Consider the following 6,934-nt stretch of genomic DNA (forward strand, 5'->3'; position numbering starts at 1 on the left):
AAAATAAAAACAAAATTGTAAAAGAGCCACCCTGATAAGCAGGGAGGTCTGCCTCCTACGACACTAAGCTAAAAACTGATATGCTCTCTCCAGGCTGGAGGGGGTATAGCCTGCAGGGGAGGAGTTATCACTTTTCAGCCTAGTGTCGCCTCCTAGTGGCAGCAGCAAGCTATACCCACGGTCCTGTGTCCCCCAATGATACCAGCGAGAAAACGTATTTATTTGCAATTTTAATATAAAAACAATTTAATAGACTGCCTTGGTATATATTCCAAGAGCTAAGGTGCTATATGCAGGCTGAATACACAACAGTGCTATATGAACTGAATGTGCAAATGTGCTAAATGTTGGCTGGATACAAAAATGCTGTGTGTCAGCTATAATATAAAGTGCTATGTGCAAGCTGAGTACACTAAAGTGCTAGTGTAAATTGGATGCACTAAAGTGCTAGTGCAAGCTGGGTACACTAAAGTGCTAGTGCAAGCTGATTATGCTTAGGTGTTGATATAGGCTAAACACTAAGGTGCTAGTGCAAGCTGGGTACACTAAGGTGCTGGTGTGAGCTGGATACACTAAAGTGCTAGTGCAAGCTGAATACACTAAAGTGCTAGTGCAAGCTGGGTATGTTTAAGTGCCAATGCGGGCTGGATACACTAAGGTGCTGGTGTCTGTCTAGATATATTAAAGTGCTAATTTGCATAATATGTATTGAAATGCTAACATAAGCTAAAATACACTTACCGTAAGTGCTATACATATATAAATGTGATGCTTGCTGGATATAGCTATAAATGAGCTGAATGTATTCAGTACTGTGGGCAAATGAGGTATGGTATTCAGTGAGCTTTGAGTATAAGCAGTATACTATAGCTAGATATGGAGGTAGACAATAATATCTAAAAATGCACAGTTAGGGATAAATCCTTATGCATTGCATGCTTAAAATCAAGAAAAACACTCGGTATGGAGGTAAACAATAATATCTAAAAATGCACAGTTAAGGATTAATCATTATGCATTGTGTGCTTGAAATCAAGAAAATCACTATGTATGTTATGCATACAATTCAGTGCACAGAAACTTTGTTCAGGACAAAAAAGAAAAGAAATGTCATTAGGACATAATGAATCTGGAATGTCACTTAGATGGAATGTTTAGTGTTGACATCAGCTGAATAGTGACTTGGTATTCAATAAAATTTCGATCACAAATGTTCCCACTTTGTGGGGAAAATGTCTACCGGATTGCGGGTATATGCAGTAGTAATGAGAAACTTGATAGTTTAAATTCAGCTGCTGTGAGCTGGTTGGGTACGTTACCACTCCTCGCTGATTTTGGTTGCTTTGTCCTGCAAGGACCTTACGCGGCGTCCCACGTGGTCTCTTGCTTTATCTTGTGGCGTCCCACATGATCCTGGCGGGGCGGTACGTCACTTAGTCCGCGATTCCTGATTGGTTGCTTTCTTCGTTACGAAGATTCGCAAGACGCTGCGATTGAACATATTCGGCTTTGTGTCGTTCCTTTTAGTGCGTGGATACGATCTTTGATAATTATCCTGGTATTGATGGTCCTCACTGTTTCTCTGTACCAAACGCGCTTCGGGACGAATTCATGTCCCTTCCTCAGTGGTTAATAGCTGTATACTGGGAACAAGTGAGGGTTTATATATGGTGTCTCCTTCAGAGGAGTGTGTCCCAAATTAGGTCGAGATGTTTGTAAGTCCTGGACCGGATTATTAATTTAGAATATTTTTGTTTGGATATACGTATAAACTTTCATATAGTGTCTATATTTTATTTATTGATGTATATTTTATAGATTGTTTTATAATAAAGATTCAAATATAAAAACAAGTAAAAAGTGGAGTGTGTCTACAGTTCAAATATCTAGAGATAGATGTATAAAAAGTTATAAGAAGTTTGATATATGCATTGTGTGGGGATTCTTCCTTATTTTACTGCTTTTATTAGCACCTAGAATATTTGGACTGTATATTCATATGCGGAATTTCAATCTTTTCGTGATTTGAAATGGCCAAACATCGATGCGGTTTGTATGCGGTTACTGTGCGTTTTATTATTTTGTTGGTGTTTTGTTGTTTTTTTTTGGTCTTTAAGTGTGTTACTTTATACTCCTTGTGGTGTTTTTAATGTTCCTGAGTATGGAGAGATATTATCTAGATTTTCACTTATTATTCTTTTGTCTTGAAAGGATATTGTGTTATTTAGATGCTATTTTCTTGATGCTATATCAGACTGTATTTTTAGTTTGGCTGGGTTTCTAACATGTAATAATAGTTCAGTTTTTCAATGTTGTTCTATTCTTGAAATTCCTTGGATAGTAGAGTTTTCGTTGTTTTAGGCCTAAATATTAAACTTCTAATAAATATTCTTATGTGTTGCATGGAAGGAAGTGTATGGGAAGAGGGCCCTAAGAGAAGAGAGGATAGAGGTGCTGGTAGAACAGCCTGACCTCTATCCTACTGTTGTCAAAGGGCACCCCCCCCCCCCTATTTAGGATGTTGTTTAACCCCTTAAAGACTCAGCCCTATTTCACCTTAAGAACTTGGCCATTTTTTGCAAATCTGACCAGTGTCACTTTAAGTGCTGATAACTTTAAAACGCTTTGACTTATCCAGGCCATTCTGAGATAGTTTTTTCGTCACATATTGTACTTCATGACACTGGTAAAATGAAGTAAAAAAAAATTAATTTTTACTTATAAAAAAATACCAAATTTACCAAAAATTTGTAAAAAATGGCAAATTTCAAAGTTTCAATTTCTCTACTTTTATAATACATAGTAATACCTCCAAAAATAGTTATTACTTTACATTCCCCATATGTCTACTTCATGTTTGGATCATTTTGGGAATGATATTTTATTTTTTGGGGATGTTACAAGGCTTAGAAGTAAATCTTGAAATTTTTCAGAAAGGCTTACATAATAGAAACCACCCAAAAATGACCCCATTCTAGAAACTACACCCCTCAAGGTATTCAAAACTGCTTTTACAAACGTCGTTAACCCTTTAGGTGTTCCACAAGAATTAATGGAAAATAGAGATACAATTTCAAAAGTTCACTTTTTTGGCAGATTTTCCATTTTAATAATTTTTTTACAGTTACAAAGCAAGGGTTAACAGCCAAACCAAAGTCAATATTTATGGCCCTGATTCTGTAGTTTACAGAAACACCCCATATGTGGTCGTAAACCGCTGTACGGGCACATGGCAGGGCGCAGAAGGAAAGGAATGCCATATGGTTTTTGGAAGGCAGATTTTGCTGGACTGTTTTTTTTTTTACACCATGTCCCATTTGAAGCCCCCTGATGCACCCCTAGAGTAGAAACTCCAAAAAAGTGACCCCATTTTAGAAACTACGGGATAGGGTGGCAGTTTTGTTGGTACTAGTTTAGGGTACATATGATTTTTGGTTGCTCTATATTACACTTTTTGTGAGGCAAGATAACAAGAAATAGCTGTTTTGGCACCGTTTTTATTTTTTGTTATTTACAACATTCATCTGACAGGTTAGATCATGTGATATTTTTATAGACCAGGTTGTCACGGATGTGGCGATACCTAATATGTATACTTTTTTTTTAATTTATGTAAGTTTTACACAATGATTTTTTTTTTAAACAAAAAGAAATCACGTTTTAGTGTTTCCATAGTCTGAGAGCTATAATTTTTTCAGTTTTTGAGCGATTACCTTGGGTAGGGTATGATTTTTGCGGGATGAGATGACGGTTTTATTGGGACTATTTTGGGGTGCGTGTGACTTTTTGATCGCATGCTATTACACTTTTTGTGGTGTAAGGTGACAAAAAATGGCTTTTTTAACACCGCTTTTATTTTTATTTTTTTACGGTATTCACCTGAAGGGTTAGGTCATGTGATATTTTTATAGAGCAAGTTATTACGGACGCTGCGATACCTAATATGTATACTTTTTTTTATTTATGTAAGTTTTACACAATGATTTCATTTTTGAAGCAAAAAAAAATCATTTTTGAAGCAAAAAATCATTTTTGCGGGATGAGATGACTGTTTGATTAGCACTATTTTGGGGTGCATATGACTTTTTGATCGCTTGCTATTACACTTTTTGTTATGTAAGGTGACAAAAAATTGTTTATTTAGCACAGTTTTTATTTTTGATTTTTTACGGTGTTTATCTGAGGGGTTAGGTTATGTGATATTTTTATAGAGCCGGTCTATACGGACGCAGCGATACCTAAAATGTACTTTTTTTTTCTCCCTATTTTTTCCGAATTTTTTTTTTAACTTTATTTAAGGAAAATGACGTTTTTGTTTATTTTTACTTGAAACTTTTAATTTTTGGGAGGGGAAACTTTTTTATTTACTTCATTTTTTGTCCCACTTTGGGATTTCAACTTGTGGGGGTCTAATCCCTTTTACAAGGCATTCCAATACTTCTGTATTGGAATGCATTGGCTGTATGAGTAATACACTGTGTATTACTCATACAGCTTCCTGCCTGTGAGATCCAGGGGGCTGGATCTCACAGGCTTGTCACCGGAAGGCAGCGCGATGCCTTCCTTAGACATCGCACTGCCTTCCATGCCATCGGGTCCCCCCTACAGCCGCATGGGGACCCGATGGCACCGCCGATCACCACTGCAAACGCAGGTAAAAGCCGCAAACCGCAGGTCTGAATTGACTTGCGGTTTGCGGCGATCGCCGACACGGGGGCGTCACAGGACCCCCCCGGCATTGTGACAGGATGCCCGCTGAATGATTTCAGCCGGCATCCTGTCACAATTAACCCCCGCCGCTCCGAAATAGCAATTTAAACTTAGGACGTACCGGTACGCCCTGAATCCTTAAGGACTCGGGAAATAGGGCGTACCGGTTCGCCCTAAGTCCTTAAGGGGTTAAAGGAATCCAAAAATCTCAAGTTCGGCATTGAGGCCAGAAGGTATTAGAGTATTAAATTCATATATTCGTTTTGATTCTATTCTGGACATGTTTTCAATATGATTGCCTCCTCTCCAGGGTTTATTGATTTTTTTCAAGGGCTATGAATTTCAATGATGTAGGGTCACTATTATGGTGGGTTTTATAATGCTTGGATACTGTGTGTTGCTCGTATCCTTTTTTGATGTTGGCCACATGTTCGGCTATTCTTGTTTTCATTTGTCTGTTTGTTCTGCAAATATATTGTTTAGAACATGGGCATTCCAACATGTAAATAACATCGGTAGTATTACATGTTAGGCACTCATCGATTTGTAGTTTATATGAATTTTGTGTAGATCTTACTTGGGTTGTTTTTCTCGGATCACAACTTTTCGTAAAAGTGTAGAACAAGACATTTGAAGATTGAAGGTATATTCAACATCCAACAATCTAACAAAAAAGGAAAGAGGCAATGAAACAACTGCAAGCTATGGAAGAAATCACAATCAGACCCGCCCATAAGGGAGGAGCAATAGTGATCTTAGACTCCAACAGTTTCAACCAAAAATGTAGACGCCAACTTGCAGATAGAGACATATAAGAAATTAAAACAGGACCCAACATATGACTACCAAAAACAACTAATTGAATACTGCACTATAGGCCAAAATAAAGGGATTTTATTGGAAAGGGAATATACATTTATCACATCCACCCAAAAAAGACTACCAGCATTCTATTGTATACCAAAAATACATAAAAATCTAGTTACACCACCTGGGACACCAATCATCTCAGGAATAGGATCCATAACCTCAAACTTATCTCAATATATTGATAATATTTTACAACCCTATGTTAAAATTATCCCTTCATATACAGTACAGACCAAAAGTTTGGACACACCTTCTCATTCAAAGAGTTTTCTTTATTTTCATGACTATGAAGGCATCAAAACTATGAATTAACACATGTGGAATTATATACGTAACAAACAAAAGTGTGAAACAACTGAAAATATGTCATATTCTAGGTTCTTCAAAGTAGCCACCTTTTGCTTTGATTACTGCTTTGCGCACACTTGGCATTCTCTTGATGAGCTTCAAGAGGTAGTCCCCTGAAATGGTCTTCCAACAGTCTTGAAGGAGTTCCTAGAGATGCTTAGCACTTGTTGGCCCTTTTGCCTTCACTCTGCGGTCCAGCTCACCCCAAACCATCTCGATTGGGTTCAGGTCCGGTGACTGTGGAGGCCAGGTCATCTGGCGCAGCACCCCATCACTCTCCTTCATGGTCAAATAGCCCTTACTTTCAAAGTTTTCCCAATTTTTCAGCTGACTGGCTGACCTTCACCTCTTAAAGTAATGATGGCCACTCGTTTTTCTTTACTTAGCTGCTTTTTTCTTGCCATAATACAAATTCTAACAGTCTATTCAGTAGGACTATCAGCTGTGTATCCACCTGACTTCTCCTCAACGCAACTGATGGTCCCAACCCCATTTATAAGGCAAGAAATCCCACTTATTAAACCTGACAGGGCACACCTGTGAAGTGAAAACCATTTCAGGGGACTACCTCTTGAGGCTCATCAAGAGAATGCCAAGAGTGTGCAAAGCAGTAATCAAAGCAAAAGGTGGCTACTTTGAAGAACCTAGAATATGACATATTTTCAGTTGTTTCACACTTGTTTGTTATGTATATAATTCCACATGTGTTAATTCATAGTTTTGATGCCTTCAGTGTGAATCTACAATTTTCATAGTCATGAAAATAAAGAAAACTCTTTGAATGAGAAGGTGTGTCCAAACTTTTGGTCTGTACTGTATAAAGGACACCACAGACATCATCACTGTGCTAGAAGCAATAGAATGCCAAGAAAACTGGACTCTAGGTACACTAGATGTCAACTCACTCTATACTATAATAGACCACACCCAGGGCACCATAGCACTCAAAAAACATCTAACAAATAAATCATCACTAAAAGAGGACCAAATTGAGGCTACTTTCACA

Source organism: Bufo bufo, chromosome 1, assembly GCF_905171765.1.
Source record: "Bufo bufo chromosome 1, aBufBuf1.1, whole genome shotgun sequence".
Lineage (NCBI taxonomy): Eukaryota > Metazoa > Chordata > Amphibia > Anura > Bufonidae > Bufo > Bufo bufo.